The sequence below is a fragment of the Melospiza georgiana genome, chromosome 3 (assembly GCF_028018845.1).
Source record: "Melospiza georgiana isolate bMelGeo1 chromosome 3, bMelGeo1.pri, whole genome shotgun sequence".
Classification (NCBI taxonomy): domain Eukaryota; kingdom Metazoa; phylum Chordata; class Aves; order Passeriformes; family Passerellidae; genus Melospiza; species Melospiza georgiana.
In genome coordinates, this window is record NC_080432.1 from 6499688 (window position 1) to 6519425 (window position 19738).

General features: G+C 43.2%; 1 protein-coding gene across 1 annotated transcript in view; it reads left to right on the forward strand.

Annotated features, from left to right (window-relative positions):
• Positions 1-19738, forward strand: part of ATG5 (autophagy related 5) — a 156337-nt gene that overhangs the window by 122344 nt on the left and 14255 nt on the right. The window lies entirely within an intron of this gene.

Genomic DNA, 19738 nt, shown 5'->3' on the forward strand with positions numbered 1-19738 from the left:
CCCCGCCCAGCCCACCCGCGTTGGGTTTTCTACATCACTGTTATTATTTTATTTCCCCCCCCTTTCGGCCCCGTGCGTCAGCTGGGAGAGCCGCGGCGCTGCCCCGCCGCCGGGATCTGCCGGGTGGGCGGGCACCGCGGCGTTTCGCGGAGAGCGCACCTGAGGCAACTTTTACTAGAAATCTGTTTTCCGCGCTATTTTTAAGCTCCGGAGTTTAACACGTGCCCGCTTTCGTTCTTGCGTAGTTTGACTTGATAGCACTTTATAAAAAATACCAACTAAAATTAATTTACTGGTTTACTGATTAAAACTCGATTCAAAGTGCTTGCTTTGGTTGCTCCCAAACCTCAGCAATTTACTTGAGATGACAAATTTGGGAGTTTCAGAGTTTTGATTTTATCCCTTTCCAGAGTCTCTAATCAGTGCCTGTAAGAGGAACTGGGGAAAACATTTCTGTTTCTCCCCTTAAACAAAACCTTCCCTCTTTCCCTTGGTGACAGCAGGGAAGCTCTCAGCAGCAGGACGCGGCACGCAGCGTTTCCGAGCCCGGTGCCCCTTTCGCAGCGCGGTAAGAAAACGAGCCCGGGTCTCGCACGGGGCGATGTGCGAGCGGCCGCCCGGGAGCACACTGCCGAGGGAAGGAGGGTTGGTAGAGCAATCAACAGAGCCCGGCACCCAATTTTTTTTTCCTCCGATCCAAGTCAGCATGCTGGCTGAAGGAAGGACATCCTGTGATGATGGCATACAATGTCCTGTTTGTTTATTATTAAGAGCATTCCTGCTTCTCATTACAAAACAACCAGATGCCTTACTTCCTTCAGTGGTCCTGTCTCTTCAGCAAGGCGTCCTCGGGCTCAGAGGAACGGTGATGCACAATTCCATTTATAGCCATCCACAGCCCAGTACAAATGCTAGCTGCTTCCCTGTGAGGCAACTCTACTTCTTTTCCTTCTTCTCACACGTCTGCAAGCATATTTCTCGTCACTTGCCTGGCACTTTACGTGGCAGCTAGTTTCACATTCTCCTTCTAAACAAACGTGCACTTATATTCTAGGATGATCTTGGTGACTTTCTTCACAGGAGAAAGGCAGAAGGGGAGGGGGGGCGGGAAGCAGGTTTATGCAGTCGGGTGCCTGTCTGTCTCTCTGACAGGCGTACACAAACCCCTTTCTCTTAACCTGCTCCTCCTCCCACTGATAAAAAGACGTGTGGAAAGGATTACTTGCCATTTTGGGCCTGCGATGCTGAGAATAGCACATCTGTGTAAAGACCTTCCGTGTGTGTGTGTGCGGCAGGGCTCATGGCAGCAGACCTAAGTAGGGCAACTGCTCCCAAGTGAGTGTCCTGGCTTCACTGCCACCACAGCATAATTCCACAGGAGAGGTGGCCTGAGCACTGGGGCTGGAGGATAGAAATGTAATTGGATATACCCTGTAAAACCGAGGCACATCCAAAATGAGGTCTAGGAAGGCTCTGAAGTAGGAAGAACCATTCATTAAAGGAGAGAAATCCGGCCTACTTGATTGGGTTAATTAACTGATGCTGAGTCACACTGCATAGAACAGAAAAACAATGTAGTCATACTGAAGGTGATTATTTTACCGAAAAATAGTCTCACTCCGAGAGGCAGCTGTTTCAGAGCTTTTCACTTCCCTGTTAGCTTGCAAGAAAAACAAAAAAAGGCGGGGGGGTGGGGGGGAGACAAGAAGAAAGGGTTGATGTGTTTCCTTTAGGGACTGATCTTCTTAATGTGAAGGAGACCAGGGGAAAAAAGCAAATCTGCTTTTCAAGGAACTGAGAATGCTTTTGGGCTGGAAAACAAGAGGAAGCTGAGATTAGATTAGATTAGATTAGATCACATCAGATAAAGTGAAATATTCCTCAGGAGGATGCCAGTATCCCGGGTTAGTGTGGCTCTATCCCTGGAGCCTGCGGAGGTGAGTACAGCCTATGAAGCCTATGGACTTCAAAAAACTCTGTGGCACGCTCTGAGGCTATCCCAAAATTAGCTCCAGGTGTCCCAGTGAAGCTGAGCCCAGAACTATCTTAGTGCAGGAGAAGGGGTATTACTGATGTGCAGATCCAACCTAGCAGTGCCTGATCTGGAATAAAACTAAGTTTATCAAGAAAAAGAGACAGAAACAAATTGTTAAGAATGTGTACTAAAGTAAGAATCACAGAGGAAGCTCTGCCATTAAAGAAATATATAGACTGACCTTCTGACCTTCCTCCTTAAGAGAGAAACATAAAAAGACGCCGTGTTCAACCAGAAGTTATCTGCTCTTTTACAGAAATCGTTTGCACCAGTAGCTGCTATTGTCTGGAATGTGCAATCTCAAAATGTTGCTCATTTCAAAAAGAACAGTTTTAGTAATGTTTTAATTTTTTCCTTCTCGCTCATAGAAAACCTCAATTACTGTATTAATCAGCATTTCTCAGGCAGCTCTCTCTGCAGCAGCTTTCAGCCTGGCAACAAATCATGAATGGCCCTAACAGCTCTGATCTCAGAAATCCCCATCCATTTCCTTTGATGCTATCACCACTTCAGCTCAACAACAAGCCTGTGCAACTCAGCCTCAGCTGCCACTGAGTTTTCCCACTGCTGCTGTTTTCCCTGCGCCTGCTGTAATTGTAAAGGGAAGAAGGAGGGAAGGGAACTGACTCTAATAGATGAAATTTCTTTAAAAAGTTGGAGGGGAGATAAAATGCACACAAGAGATTAAAGGAGAGTCTCATTTTCACATCCTCCCCTTCCCCAAACAAGGTCAGTGGCAGATTGACCACATCAAGAGTAACTACCAGACCCACCCCCATTTCCCACTTCCTGCATGTAGGCATCCTTGTGCTGGTAAACATTTGGGGACCAGTTGTGGTCATTATTGGAGAAGGTACATGATGTAGTTGCACAACTGCACATCTTTTAAAAGCCAATGGAGAAATCAAACTCTAAGAAGAACTTGCTTTCAAGTTCTGATATGCACTCAAGTTTTGGGGCCACATTTTTGAAAACATTTGCTGTCAGATTCAAGGGAAAGAGAGAGACCCAGTACACGTTAGTGACTGTGCAACAGGAAAAGTTACACTTTGTTGTAAAAGAGAAGCTGCCTTCTCTTCAGACTGGCCTGACCTTTGCAAAACCTGCCTATGGGCTTCAGATATGATCTCAGAGGCTTTGTATGCCCTAGACAACTTCAGCTGGTATTGCCTACAAGGAGAGAAATTAAAATTGCACTTGAATCTACAAGAAGATTTTTGCAAGGGCATTTGGGATGGTGTGTGCTATAGCCAGGAGGCTTTTGAATTAACACATGCAGCTTTCAGGGACTGCCTTTAATTACAGAGCACCCTGGTCATTGCCTCGTAGCACTTCCAAATGCCAAACGTTTATTTTTGTCTGGGCTGTGCAATACCAAGAGCAGATCTTTTGGCTGCACTCTCAGCTACTGCCTAGTGCAAGCCTTAACATCACTTTTGGTTTCTGTTGTTTTATCCTCTCAAGAAATTTTCCTTAAAAAGAGAAAAAAGGAATCAAACTAAAATACCATATTCCTTTTTGTTTTCCACTAGGCCTTATTAAAATACTGCTCAGAAATGACGTATGAATAAGCCAAAACAATTCTCCTCCAATGGAATAAAAACATTCTCACAGCACACAGAGGAGAGAATTAAGCTTCAGCCTTTTCCTCTTGTTGAGGCTTCAGTTTGAGAAGAAGGAGCTGAAGCTGTTTGGGCCTGTTGTCAGGAGGGCAAGAAGGCTTTGTGAGAGGGTGGACCACAGATGTGCCCTTCTTGGTTACCCTCAGCCTTCCCATCACACTTCTGAGCAATAGTGGTCTTGGGAAAGGTAGGGGTGATAGTCAAATGCCCGTATAAGAACACTTTTGTTGTCTTTGTGTGTTTCTACCAACACAAGTTTATGCTGGTCAAGAAGAGCTGAGTACAAATTCTACCTTTCACGTCCCAACCATGGAGTTTTGAATATTCTGTCTATTGTAACTGAATCTGAGGAAAAATTAATGACAACTGGCCAACCCATTCCAACGACCTTAATTACTTTCCAACCTTACTAGTAACAAGAGGACTGAAAAAAGAGTGTGCTTTGGAAAATTTTCATTTAAAATAGGCTGACTTCCAGACTGTCGTGGAGGAGAGCTGAGATGGTATGCATATATTAGAAGGCTCACTCTTGTGAATACTTCAGACATCAGCATCATAACAAGCTCACAACAAGCTGAAATAATGAAGTCACCTCAGAATTAATTGTATTATTTCAACTTTCATGTCTCTTCCCAACTTGGCAGTCATGACACTTTTTGGGGTACTCTCTCCTCAACCTGTCTGGTAAGACACAGTGATATGAACAATGGTGAAACTTCAGACTGTGCTCTTGCACAGTTCAGTTCTCATGTCAGACACTCTCCAAGCTGCCCAATCTCCTGGAGCTGATGAACACAGCAGAAGGAGGGCAAGATCCATGGATGGAACCACGCCACTTTTCTGACAAAGAGCTGGCCACAGAGCGCATTTCAAAACAGATTAACAAAAACAACAGCTACACACCATGACAAAGTGCATGTGGTGGAAATGAAAATATTTACCCACAGATTATCACACATCCAGCAGTGTGACTACCGTGCATTGAGGACCAAATGATTCAAAATAGTGACTGTATATTTAGAGTTGATTAGGGTTGGTCTGTAGTACCACTTTTTAAGCTTCTAAGAGTACAGTTGTCATTTCTCCACCTCTCCTACCCCAGGGTGGTGAAATAACAGTCTTTTCATACCTGTGTGTTGGCTGGGGGAGGGAAGAATTCCTCTGCTATTAAACACAACTTCTCATTAAATAGTTGACACCTTATCCTTCTTTAAATGTTGTAATGTTTACTTTGCAAAACCCAGGAAAGCTTTTAAAATAAAGATAGCAGAGAGATTCTTAAGCCGGGTGTCCTTGCTTATCTGCTCTTTATCAACCAGCTATTGTTTCTGGAGGAGCTCGTTGGGGAAGGTGGAGCAAAGGGGGTTAATGTTCAATAGGTATCTATCAGTTCCCCTGAAGGAATGGTGCTGCTGACAGAAGAGCAACACTGGGCTCTCAGCTACTTCCTGCAAATGTGACAAACCAGAGAGGGGGAAAAAACCCAAAACAACTGAGGGCTGCAGCCACTTCTTGTCTCTTTTCTTCTTTTTTTCCCCTCCCTCTCCCAAAACAACTAGTTTTAAGAAATACATTGTCCTTAGGAGAGATAATCCCACAATAGAGAGTCCATTAGAGGTATTAAAGCATTGGCAGTGCCTGATCTACAAGAAGGGCTCTGTCCTGACAATAGACAATTAAAGCTGATAAATCTGCACTACTTGTTGCCGTTCTAATTCCTTGTAATTGTATGCTACTTGTCCCTGCCTCCTGCGTCCAGGGATGAAGCATGCTTCTTTAATCTCCAGAGTACCTGACCTAGTTCCTATGTGGTCTTTTCAGGACCTGTTTTCTTCCCATCTGGACTTCTTCCCTCCTACTCTCCTTTCCTGCTTCTCTGCCCTAAGCATTAAGAAGAGGTTACGATAGAGGGCACAGAAAACACCAGAGCACAGCACCCAGATCAATAATTCTGGAGCCCCAGACAATGCACTAATCTGCAATAACAGCTAATCATGGTCAATTTGGCACACCAGTGATTAAACTGTACTTTTCATTAGGCTCAACAAGTAGAGCAGACGCACACTGACAATTCAAATTGCCCTATCAGTAAGAGCTGCCAAACTCGTGTGCACTTCTGCATTTGTAGCTGCTGCATCACTACACTTGCCAGACTAGGTGCTTTGTGGGGGCTTACCTGTTTTCTTTTGGTATTTTATGAACTGGGACTCTTAGCTGTGTTTTCTATAAAAAGCAAAGCCCTTGCCTCATTCCACTGCCACAAGTTCTCTTACTTAAAGGGCTCAGCGGGTGAAATTGTGATGTGCAGGATGCTGAAAAATGATCATTGCAATTACATGTTCCCTCCTGGTCCTAACAGAATTCTTGGGTTTATTTTATGTCTCAAAGATATTTGGTGATTTTGTCAAATTTCTTTTTTATTATATTTCATTGAATAAATCTTGTAAGCCTCCTGGCAACAGAGCAGAGGCATGAAAATGCATCACTGGATTTAGAAGATTGAAACAAGTAAAAATTACTTTGGATCTATGTATTTTTCAAACAGAACTGTTCAGCCAACCTCAGAGTGTATTTGGAGACTTGAGAAGGGTTTGGATTTTTTTTTTCACCCTTAAACTTATGAACTAGCTGCTACTGTGCCCACCTCAGAAATCTACACAGTTATTATCCTTTACATGTCATTTTGAAAGTGACCTTCCTGTCACCCTCATAGAACAATTTCTTGTGACAACAGTTTATTCTGGTTGCAGTCACACCTAACAGACCCATTTTAAAAACTGCCCTGAAAGTCTCACCCGAGAGTTTACCACAATCTTTCTCTAAAGCACAGCACCAAATTCCAGGACTCCTAGAGACCAACCCCACACACTCAGAGGTCTCCTTCTGTTTAACTTTAGCTTATCATCCTTGTAGTAACTTGAATAAGTGTTAAAACTGCACTTCAAGTTGCTCTTAAAAAAAAAAAAAAAAGAGCTTGGAAGATGTCAAACGAAAGCAGGAAATGTCTATTCTACTATTAATATTAATGAATCCCTAATGCATTTGCAACCCACTTGAGGTTAAGTCAGTAGAGTTCTTCTTCTGACAGCTATTCCTCATCAAACTACCACTGCTGAAGATGTTGATGCTTTCCCTTTTGCTCTGTAATCTCTAAACCAAGTTTAAATCACACCAGAGCCTACCACAAAATAATGTATTTTATCCTAAGTGAACACAAAGCCCTGGAGACAGCAGTTTAAAACAGCACACATGTCCGCTCAATTTATCATTTTAAGATAGGAAGCTGCCGCAACAAACAAAACACCTCCTTGAAAGTGGGACAGCAGCAGATTGCGGTGCAGAAAGCTCCGGGATCTTTTGTTTTCCTGGAGAGCAACAACACGGCTTTGCAGAGAAAGACAACAGCCTCCCCTTGCTGAAATCTAAATCAGTTCATATAGAAAAGCCTGCCAACTGCTAGTGAGATGGTAGCAAAATATTGCAGATAATTCACTTTTCATGATAAAGCAGGAACAAGCAGGCATGCAGCACCCAGCAGGGGCTCAACTGATAAAACGGTGTCAAACTCAAACCATTTGTCAATTGGGAGGGAAGAGAGCAAGCTGAAAGATGGATTCAGGAAGTAGATTTATCTAGTGCGACACATTAACTAGTATAAATACTAAGGAAAAAGTAAACACATTTACCCAGCAGTATCTCTAGCCAGCAAAGAAAAGGCTTCTGAGCCTCAGACTCATGCTGGCTGTCTAACCACTCAGCTGTCAGCTACAGCAGCAGTAGCATTTTTCTTCTTGTGCAGGATTGCAATGACATTTAATTCACGGCACTAAAAGGTTTTATTAAAAGTGTACATTATAATTAAGCAAAACAAAAGCGTGACTCGTGTGCTGTTCTAGTCTCCTCCCTCCACCCAGTAGCCAAACCAATAAAACCACCTTGGCAGCAAACAAGTCAGGTAACATACCCCGGAGAAGAGCACAGATTTGTTATAGAATCATTCACTTGGCGTCTGGCTTGTTCAAAACTGCCTTATCAGAAACTTCTGTGCCGGAGGCTCCCGAGGCAATGGAGGGGGCTGACAATGCAGGTCAGGCACAGTAATTCGCCAACAGCGTAATGTGGGGCACATAAACAAACTGGAATAATGCAGGGCAGAAGGGCTCTTTGGATGTATGCTTTCCATTGGAAAGTATAAACAAATAACACAGTCTGTGCACGGCACATCTTGCTACAATCACTGGGAAGAAGGAAAACATTTCAAAGGGCTTTAGGATACCAACCCACAGCTACGTGGCAACCTGTAATATCAAAGAATAGTGCAGCATATCAGCAAACCATTTTAACACTCAATCTAATGCAAACCTCAAAGATTAACAGCAAAGTAAGTCATCTGCATCCCCCCCCACCACCATCCCCCTCCAAAAATAAAAAAGGGTTAGTTCATAAAGAAAACTACAGCACGGTTCTTTGTTCAGCTGTACCTTTATGTGTCCACACGGCACAGGTTCCCCACCTCCAGCTTATGCATCTCAGGATTTTAGTCCATATGGAAAGTCTGTCATTCGCTCTCACACTCTTACCCACACGCACGCATGCTCATGCACTCCACACCACACCCGCACTCTTGCTCCCCAACACACACTGCCTGGAACTGCTCCGAGGATTTTAGAATTTCCTCTTGCTAGCAGATTCCTCCCTCCCCTCACATCCACTCCACCCCATTCTGTAATTAGGCTTAACAAGAACAATTAACAAAACAAACTCCTCTCTGCCTGGTGGCCTGATAATTCTGATTGTCATAATGTATTAAGATGTGTAAGCCAGTTTAAAATAAAGGTAAATTACAGCATTGCACAAGGGTCATTTTGCACCTATTTCTACTGCTTTTATCATAGGGATAATGAACATTCAGCCACGCCTTTAATTTAAAACATAAAACACCAAAACTCACATCTGAACAGCAGAACTCAAAATTAATGCTTTTGAACCAACAAGACTATTTTGATTTTTTTCTTAGTTTGCTAGAGGGCAGCTCCCTTCTCCTTTGCAAACTCCTTAGAAAGATTTTTCTTTATGGAGCTACTTTGTGATTGATCCTAAACATTCAAGGTGTAAAATCAAGTTTTAATGCATCTTCTGGCTTTACAATTATCCATGAATAAACGGATTGCAATTGTTTCTTTTGCCCTGCCTGGTGTCTAATGGCATGATACAGGAGACCAAAGCCTCAACATTTTTCTGATGGTTTCTCTGTCCACTTTTAAATCACTTTCCTTCAGAAAGCAAATCACATAACTTTAGTGTCAGAATCATAAAAAGACTCAATTGAGGACTAACTGATTTCAGGTGGTCAGTGGAGAAACTTTGATGTTCTTTGATTTCAGTGAGCTATGGGTACAACACGCAGAGAAAATTTACAGACAGCCTGAATTCAGTTGGAAAACATATCTAGTTCTTGTTCTGCTTATACACTCTGCGAGTTTGTCATTAAAACTATCAACATCAAATGAGTAAACATATTAAAATCATAAGCACACAGAAGACCTGAAAATAAAACTGGTATGATATGTGACAGGGATTTGGGTTCATGTGAACTGAAAAATCATTCTGTTCCCTCAGTTACGTACAGTCTGATTCACAATACCATCTGCCAACTAACCACAAACAATTTTTTTAAAAATGACAAAGAAAGAAAAAATAAGGCTGGTATTGCTGGTTTATTGTTGGAATCGTGCAGTTTCTGATAAGCTCGTTGTGTTTCTCCAAGTCAATGATTTCATCTCTGCTGGGTGTCAACATTTACACAAGAATAATTTGGGGGGTCAGGAAGACATCAGCAAATGAGATTTCAAAAGGTTTCATAACAACACAGATTGCTCAAACCCAGGGAAAGGAGGGTTTCAGAAGTTCACTCTTCTGCTTCTTCATTCCTCCTTCCCTGAAGCTGAGTCAAAGTTCTGTAAAAACCTACAGCCAACCATCAGATTTGCAAGACAACAGACTCACATAAAAAACCCCAAGCTTTACAGTGAGACAAACACTCCAAAATATCAGTAAAAGGGAGACCTATTATGGTGCAAACTCAGGCATTCTTTCAATTGGTAGGAGATGCCAGGAGATCTAAGATTGTGTACAGAAACTCAGTTCTGCAGTCTTGGCATAGGACACACCATCTTTTTCTCCACCTCATTCTGTGTTTAGAAAGAAGAGTGCTGACTAGAGAGCCATTTTTCCAGAATTTTTTCTCTCTCCTTTCTCCTATAAAGGCCCAGTGCTTTACTTTAACCACAGACCGTTCAAATGAAGACAACCAATTTTGTCTTGTATTTTTCCACTTTGCTCATCAGAACAGCAGCACTTGAACGCTTCACAAACATCAAATAATGACTAATCTGATTTTCACAATACCTCCCCCATATGTTGATGAAGGTATTATTGCTATTCTCGCTCTGCAGAAGGGCTATGGAGACACAATGACATTAACATCAAAAGCATACATTACTTTTGGGATGCAGAGCAGCCGATTTACTCAACACAGTGCATTATTTTATATGTTCAAAGCATTTCTCTTCCTGGCATCATTTCTGTGATGGCTCTGTGTTTTGCAGGGCTTCACATCAGGCACCCAGAAAAATGTCAAAATTTTTGCACACCTGCAAAAGGCTTTACTGAGGTGAATTGGCCTGAATCTTATTCTGAATCACAGGTAAGAATAATACATAGTTCTTCAGAGCAGACCTGCCCTGCTCTGAGGAGAGCAGCACTTCTTCCTGCCATGGCCATCTTACTTCCTTATGCAGCAGCAAATGAGATGGCGGGAAGAGGTGTCTGAAAGATAACATTTTATTACACCACCCCAATTCATCTCCCCTAGCAAGCTTGTCTTATGCCTGAATGAGGCACGTAGCCAGCTAACAGTAATTAAATGAGTAATTAAAGACTGTATCATAATGCATAAGAGGATCAAATTGGAGTTAGGCAAACAACCCTAAACTCTGGAGAACTTGAATTTGCAATTTTAGTAATGTTTTTCTACAGGTTTTATGCTGATTTTTGAAACTGCAAATAGAAAAAGCAGAGAGCTCATGACCTAGCACTGCTCTGATGCCTACACAGATCAAGAACAAAGCTGAGGTATTCTGATCTGCCACAGGCAGACCTCAGTAGGGACACTGGCAGACCTGACTCAGAGCAACCATACAGTTGTTTTTGGCAAGGTCGGCACAAGCACTGCAAGGGATAGAACACTTCTCTTGATGGGTTTCATCAGGTGATAGGCTGGCAGCGGAGAATGACTGCTTTCAGGCATCTTGATTTCATGCCAGGTGTGGTGTGGAGTTTGTTCTTCCTCCTCCAGTGCTTGACTCAGACTTCTGATTGGTTTCCTTGCCCAGCAAGTCCTCAGCTTGTTCCTCCTGACCGCTCTTGTAGTTTCCCTTTCCAGTCACTCACATCTACCACTCCCACACCCAGGCTCCTGTGCGCCAAGTCTTCTCATCAAGCCAGTTTCAGTCCCTCCTGGTTCCTCATCTGCACTGCACTTCTTTCCTGTCCCACTTTAGGCAAATACGACATGCTGTCCATCCCCATGTGCCCCTGCTGCCCTGCAAACCAGCAGGCCTGGCCCCCACAGCCTCCTCATCAGTGTGGTGCAGCCAAGTCTGCAGGCATCTCCTGGTGCTGCTGTGCAGGCACGTAGCCCTTTGCTCAGCTCACACCATGTTGAGCAGACATGGTGTCAGGCCAACTGGAACTCCTGTGACTATGTTAGTATGGCACTGAGCCCGAGCTAATAAGCCCTGGTGAGAAGCCGGATATATTAGCTTGGGCTTAGCACTGTGCTAATGCAGCCAGGCAGCTTTTGGATCAGAGCTGGCTTACATCCCGACCGCTTTTAACACCGAGCCTGCTCGTCTTCGTCTACAATAACCCATAAAGATAAATCCCCTGGTCTTGTACTAACCTTACTCTCAGTTTCCCTCTTCCCTGATGCTGCTGATCTCCAGGCATAGTGTCTCCTCCTTCATAATCCCCTCCAGGTTCAGCTCTTGTCCATAGGCTTTAAAAACAGTTCCTTCTGATGACTCTCTGGCCTCAGGATGGTTTGCAGTGAGCACGTGCTGAACATGCACTCCTCTGCTCTCAGTTCAAGTGTTCCATTCTAGACCCAGGAGTGTTTGCCCACTGAAGGGAGCTGTGATGCCCTTCTGCAGCTCCTGGGAGGGCTGCTCTGCCAATCCTCTAGGCTAGCTTCTAGCTCAAAAGCAATTCTCCTGGGTCTGGGAGTCAGAGATAGAGGTGGGGACATTGCAAGAGTGTGTTCTGGTCTTGCTCTGAGAGAGACCCAATGCAAATGAAGCACATGGATTCTCCACTTGGATGTGGAGATCCAAGAACTGGGAAGTGCTCCTGACAGAGGGGATGGCATTTGAGCATCCCAGACAATGACAGTCACCATCATGCCCTGCCACATACGCTGCCCTTCCCCAAGCCACTGAACCTGTCATTCAAACTTTGCTCCAAAAAATGGAGGCTGTCATGGTGGAGATTACTTTTCAAAAGAAAAGTCATCACATTCCTAATGTCAGCAATACAATTTTTGTCATAGCTAAATTCTTGGAAATGACAGAACAGATTTTGGGGGGAAATGCATCCATAGGAAAATAAAATGCAAGAAACACCTGAGGCACATGTTAAGAGTTTGGTAGATTTATGAGAACCTTAAAGTGAGATCTCCAAATGCAAATTGTCTGTCTGTCTTAGCAATAGGTGATGCTAGCATGGTGCTTGATATAGTTCCCTGAGATTTATTTTAGGGGCATATTATTGAAAACTCTCCTTTGTATGAGAATATTTCCATCAGACACAAGCCACATACAAAGCACATGCATAGATTTAAGCCCTTTTTCCTTGGTCTGCTGTTCCTCTTTCAGTGACCCAGGCCAATGCACTAGCATTTTATTACTTATACAACATGGCAAGGTTTGATAGAGACAGAGACGATGCTCCTCTTCCTGTAAGTTTATATAATTTTCTCCTTTTCTTATACTAAATCTTAATGGAAAATGCAGACAATGGAATGCTGAAACTTCTAATTTTCATCACTGTTAAGGTTAGAAAAATAAACAAGTGACTATGTAATTGCAGTAGCTTGCTGTAAAAAACCCAGATCCTTAAATGACTAATCTCATCACTGAATAATAATAATAATAGAAAATCTTTTTGAAAGAATAAACTTGCACCAGTCTGTCTCAGCATATCCTTCTCATTTAAAACTACTAGCAGTACATGCACACAAATCAGGCAACGGGGAGTAAGGGAAGCTTGCAGTCAGACCTAATGTCTTCCCTTCCTCTCAGCCCCCAGTACAGGACAGCCACTTCCTTTCTACAAACGCTTTGCTCAGATCTGTACGCAAGACAGGCCACATCTTCCGGGGAGGCTCAAAGTCTTTGCAGACACACAGTTGCCTTCAAAGCATCACTGTAAATCTGTGTGGGAAGACTCTAAAATATTAAAACCATCCTATACTCTTTTCTTCTAAGCCAGCAAGAAACCGCCTCTAAACTTATCTATCTCTTCTCTGCTCAGTTTATTCTGGGCTGCAGAATAAACTTTCTGACTACTGAAAAAGATGCACAAATGCATAAGCTGCACCACATGTGCAAAGGAAAACAAATAGAGAAAATATGTATGTCCCTTCCAGGGAGACAGTTCTTTTCCAGAACATTAAAATTATGCACAAGCGTTTCCCCTATTACAAGAAGCAGGCAAAAAGAAAGCTGGTGTGAAAAAAGTGCATTTCCAAATGTATTTTATCTGTCCTAAATCCGAACTGACTTACCCTTTAGATCAACACTTCATTGCCATCTCGCCTGATTTTCTCCTTCCACAAGTGAGCACTTGCCCTCTTGCAGATTCATAAGTCGCTTAAGCCATTGTGTTCAGTGTTAAGAAATCCCCATATGAAAGTTTGCTGCGGCACTTGTAACCACAGCCCGGCAGCGACAGGACGCGATGCTGCTGCTCCTCCTCGCGCAGCGCTCGGGCAGCCAGCCCGTGCTTACCCACTACACACCAGAGATTGTCATGTTTGCGTTCCCCAGTTCTACCCTGAGAGCCGGCCTGTGCGGCAGGATGACTTTCAGAGACGCATCCTTCAGACCCTCTCCTTGCTGCCAGATGTCCTCTGCAGCCAGTTCATTGCTTTCATTTTGTATTTCACAACAGCTTGGAAATTTTAATAAAAATTCCCGGGCTACTACTCCTGAAAAAAAAAGTTATTATTCTTACAGAAGGTGGAGAGGCCAAAAGAGCTGATCTCAGTTAAATCTTCTGAGTTTCTCTAATTTGACATTTCTTTCTGGATGTCAAATCCAGGCTGCTGACAGCCCTTCATATATTCATCCCTTTGAAATATGGTCAAGCTTACAAGGTGTGGGGCAGTACAATAGTGATGCTATTCCCTGAAATACCTGGCACATTTGCACTGTGCTATCACAACTCACAGTGCAGAGAGAAGAGGGCACTACCAGACCTTCACAGGCTCCTGATAAGTTTCTGTGGATAGATGCTCTGACCCCACAGATAATGATGAGGAAGAATCAATTGGTTTAAGTCTGGCAAGGAGTAAAGACAAATAGGTACCAGAAATTCAGTGTACATACTGGTTACTGAAAACAGGCAAGGCACAGGGAAATATTTTTTCTGATTAATTTACATAAAAATAAATTTGACTTTTGTAGAGTTGATGGGATTTTGCAAATCACCACATCGAAGACATCTAAACAAAGTCCATCTGTATGTTTATAAACATGTACAAGTGTTTAAGGGACACAATATGTTAAAAAAAAGTCAACAATAATGGTTAGTCTATGCTTCCAATTATATTCTTTCTTCAATTAGTCTTGAAGAAACTAACACCTCTATTAATCATTTCAATTAACTCCACGCACCATATGACATCCGCACCAGCAGCCCATATGTTGCGTTCCAATCACCCAAATATTAAAGCCTTTTTAATTGATTGATCTAAAGAACATTCAACAGGCTCAAGGTGGCAGCCAGCCAGGAAATCCCAAAAGAAGATGACAAAAAGGTGGGGGTGCTAAACCAGCTTCCCAATTTGTTTTTCCTCTTCCTCCAGGGTTCACTAAGTTAATCCAATCACAGCCCATAAAGCCCCTTTTTAATAAAATAAATAAATAGATAAGAGAACACACATGTTGGCTTTCCCCCAGAGAAGCCCCCTCTGCTAAAGCTGGAGAGCCATCCTGTTAAGAAAGTGCCGCATAGGAGGGTGCATTTTTTATCCAGCAGAAATATTTAGCTTGGCCGCCCGCCAGGGAATGCTGAAAGAATAGACTGAATTAGGGGATTTACCTTCCACGTGTTTGGCACGCGTCATTAGAGGCTCTGAAGAGCTTGACTCTTTCGCTCTCTCACTCTCTGTTTTTACTCCCCCCCACCAGAGCTTTGATGCAGAGAATAAAGTATGAGCTATGAGAGCGGTTGATGTGTTGCAGTTCCAAATGTTGGCACGGTGGCTTTTGTGCTGTCGAAGAAAACCGGTGCCCAGTTTCTGAAGGTTTGCATTTTTTTGTTTTTAATTCCAGTCAGGTATGGGGTGATACGTTTTAAAAGCATTTACTTTAACACAGAAAAAAAGAGCATGCTATTTTTCTTTCTCTCTTTTCCTAACAGCAGCAACAACATAAAAAAGTTTCTGAAGTTTTCTGTAGGCAGATTTAAGCTTGGAGAAAGTGGCTTAAAAGTAAATTCCATAAGTGAAACTCCAACCACAGAGCATTTTATGAACTCCTTTGAAAAGTTAGTTTTGTAACAATAACCCATTAATTGCTCTGTCATTTGACTTTTATATGCTGTCACGTGGACTTACGTTATTTTAAAAAACACTTCTTTACCTAAGTACTTTGGTCTTGCAAAAACCTATTAAGATCTATAACCAGAACATGTTAGTAGAGGTGGTTGGTCTATACCTCAAGTAACTTGAGCACCTTCTCAGTATTTCTGATTTGTGAAAGGAAGCACTATGTTTTAAGTTAGCCTCTGCCACCTTAACTTAGGGCAACAAAAAGAAAAAAGAAAAAACCCACAGTTTCCAGATTAATAAAAGCATGGAGGTCCTTAAACCAACAGTACATGAAATGTTTGTGTCTGGTACATGTACCAACCATGTTTACAGGGCAGAGTCTTGCAGATGGACTCCCAGTGCCATTCACCGAACTGGTGTGAGCACTGGAAGAGCCCTGCTACAGCTGCCTCTGCAGCTCATCACAGTATCAGATAAATACAGACCCTATTCACTCACAGTTTTTATTGCTCTCGATTAAAGCAAATCAGTTTAGAAGCTCCTTGCTGACATGCTTACTCAAAGCAAGACTCAAGCAGAGTTTCTGAACTACAGTACTGGCAGTATCTTTATCCCATCTTCACTTGCAAAAACATCTGGGTCTGACTTTGGTTCAGCTAGTTCATGCCACCAGATGACAGATCACATGTGAACATGTGAATTTTCATCTCTCTTGAAGTAAAACTAGTTCATTGGGCCTCGCATATCAGGAGATCCTGTGGGCTGCAGAAAAGCAACTTAAGGGATGGATACTAGCCCTCAGATGAAAATACAAGATATTAATTCCAACATCAGTAAGGGTGCTGAGGACCATCTCCTTGCTGAACATGAAACACCTCAGCTATAGGGACCTCCTCTTAGCTTAGGGGCTGACCTATAGTTTATCACTGCTTAAGTAAATCATTCATAATTCATAGCAAGGTTGAAAACCACACAAATAATGAGCTCTCAGTATTACTCAGCGGAAAGTGAGAACTGGAGTTTTCCACCTAAACCCGTAAAGGCTGACAAGTTCAGACATGGTTTTGTGAGCTCCTTCCTGGACCCCACATTTTTAATTCAATTTAAAGAAAGCTAGGCAGCCACTTCCCCCCTGTCTTTGAAGTAAAGATGTTAACATCCGTGCTAATAATACAAACTACCCCTTCTTTTATCAAAGGCTTCAGCAATTGCAAAGGCTTTCTTTTCATCACAAAGAAAAACTGCAAAGTAAAGCTGCCTGTTTCTGCTACTAACAGGGCAAGTTTGGCTCTGTACACTGCACAGATGCTAGCCAGTGCCCAAAGCACTGCTTTATAAATTCATAGAATTGTTTCAGTTACAAAAGACCCTTAAGATCATATATACCTTAAAGATCATTCCAACCATAAATTCACTGCTAAGCCATGTTTCTAAGTGCCTCAGCTACATTGCTTTTAAATACCTCCTCCTAGGATGGTCACTCCACCACTTCTCTGGGCAGCCTGTTTCACTGCTTGACAACCCTTTCAGTGAAGAATTTTCCCTAACATATCCAATCAGAACTGCCCTTTATGCCAGAGGCTGTTTCCTCTTGTCATAGAGAACAACAAGTCTTCACTGAGCCTCCTTTTCTCCTGGCTAAACCACTCCAGCTCCCTCAGCTGCTCCTCGTGAGACTTTTGCTCCAGATGCTTCACCAGGTTTGCTGCCTTTGTCTGGACTCACTATGGCACCTCAATGTCTTTCTTGTAGTCAGGGCCCCAGAGCTGGACACAGTGTTTGAGGTAAACCTCACCAGTGCTTAGTACAGGGTCCTGGTCACTGGCCAGGTCCTGCTGGCCACACTGTTGCTGATGCAGGCTGAGATGCTGCTGGATTTCTTGGCCACCTGGGCACAGGCTGGCTCATGTTGAGCCACTGATAGCCTCAAGTCCTTTTCTGCTGGGCAGCTTCCCAGACACTCTTCCCCCAGCCTGTAGTCTACATGAGGCTCTTGTGAACCAGCTGCAGGAGCTGGCATTTCATCTTACTGGACCTCAAACAATTGGCCTTGGCCCATTGATCCAGCCTATCCTGTCCAGATCCCCCTGCAGAGCCTTCCTACCCTCCAGCAGATCTGCACTCCTGCCCAGCTTGGCAACCTGTGAACTGACTGAGGGTGAACTTAAACCCCTTGTCCAGGTACTTGATGAAGATATTAAACAAATCTGGCCCCAATACTGAACCCTGGGGAACCCCACTGGTGACCAGCTGGATGTCACCCCATTCACCACCATTCTCTGGGCCTGGCCATCCAGACAGGTTTTTACCCAGTGAGAAATGCCCCTGTCCAAGCCATAAACAGCCAGGAGATTGCTGTGGGAGACAGTATCAATGGCTTTACTGAAGTCCAGGTAAACAACACCCACAGCCTTTCCCTCATCCCCTAAGTGGGTCATCTGGTCATAAGGAGACCAGGTTAGTCAAACAGCACCTGACATTCATAAATCCACATTGGCTGAGCCTGATCCCCTGTTTGTTTGTTTTTTTATGTGTCACGATGATCTGCTCCAGAACCTTTATGTTTCCAGTGGAGTGTGTTTGCTGCTAACTGAATCTCCAGATGACTGGCCATCCAGACTTTGGGTACTGTACACTAGTACATTAGGAACTGCAACAGATAATTCCCCATCAGTTGTTTCCATCTTATCAGAAAACAGGGCATGTACTCTGGACTGACAGTCCCAAATGGGAAAATTCCTCTGTGGAAAGACTGCAAGTTTAATAAAAGGTGAATGAGTGAATGAGCCACTGAGAGTAGCTCAGCTGGTTAAAGCATGGTGCTAACAATGCCAAGGATGTGGATTTGATTCCTCTACAGGCCATTCACTGAAGAGATGATCCTTGTGGGTCCCTTCCAATCCAGAATTTTCTGTGAATTAAGATGTGTAGGCTTCAGGCTCGCATTCCATGACAAAGTGCCACAGGGCAGCCTGTGCTTCTCCGTAAGGGAAGGCTTCCCTGTAAGGGGCAAGGCAGGCAGTTTTCCCCACACCACTGGCACAGAGCTGCCTTCCTGTGAAACACCCACTGACACAAAAGGTGCATTTCAGCAGCTCTGGCCCCCATCATGTATGAACCCAGGGACGTGTGGATTTTGATGACTATGACTGGAAAATGCCTGCCTGCTTTACCCCTTTAGTGGATGCACTGAGGGCAAGTGTATTTTAGTATTGTGATTCATATTTTGAGACTTGGGTCAAATAAAAGAGAACATTGGCCTGACAATATCAGTTCTGTGGCAAATTGCTTGATATGTTTGTCACCATTAAAACAAACTTGTGTTTAAACACAGTCTGCTTATCATATTTACAGAATAACACTATGACCTTTAAAGTGAAATAAAAGACCTCCTTTTTCCTGCCCACATCTCCTCCCTCTGTGTTTTTAATTAAAACCATGAACCAACACATGTATCCATCCTTCCTCCTGTAATAGCTTGGGATTCCACTCTCAAATACTATACAGATAAAACGAACATTTATGTGTTAGCGATTCGCAGGGCAGTAAATTCTCCTTTCCAAACCTGCCGTCTTCATTAAAATCTTATTTGCTTTGTAATCTCCTTTGATCGCTAAAGTTATAAGAAGCCCCCTCCTCTTCTTTTGATACTATCAGTGTAGCTTTTGACCAGAGAGCGTGATGAATTAAATGTATGACAGATATGACAGGTGAGGAGTGCTTGGAGAGGGCTTAAACAGCAGGGATAAGACAAAGCCCCCATTTAAGAACAAAACCCCTACCCGATGGCTAGCCCGTTAATGACCAACCACTCTATTTGTCCTGGTGGATGAGGAGCAAGCTGATACTACAGACAAAGCTTTGTTAGCCATGGGGCTGTTCTTCAATCAGGCCACACAACCAACTAATTGAAATGCCCAGTTTTTTCCCCCTCAGGATTTGATATACAAACCAGGGGGTTTGTAGGTATACTCTTTTCTTTTTCTTTTTTTCCCCTTGTAATGTATTAATTCAGCCACCACAAGTTTACAGCTGGACTAAGTGGAATTACACCATATAAACCTAAAAATCTATCTGCAGGGATCCAGCTAAGCCCTGGAGAGAGACAAGTCCAGCAATACAAATCCAAGGAAATTTGGAAGTCAATCCATTAGGATTACCAAGCCTTTGATTTTGGAAGTCCCAGGCTCAAAATATGGAAGTGATGAACTCTATCTTCCTTCATTTTAGCCTCTTTTCAGAGGACTT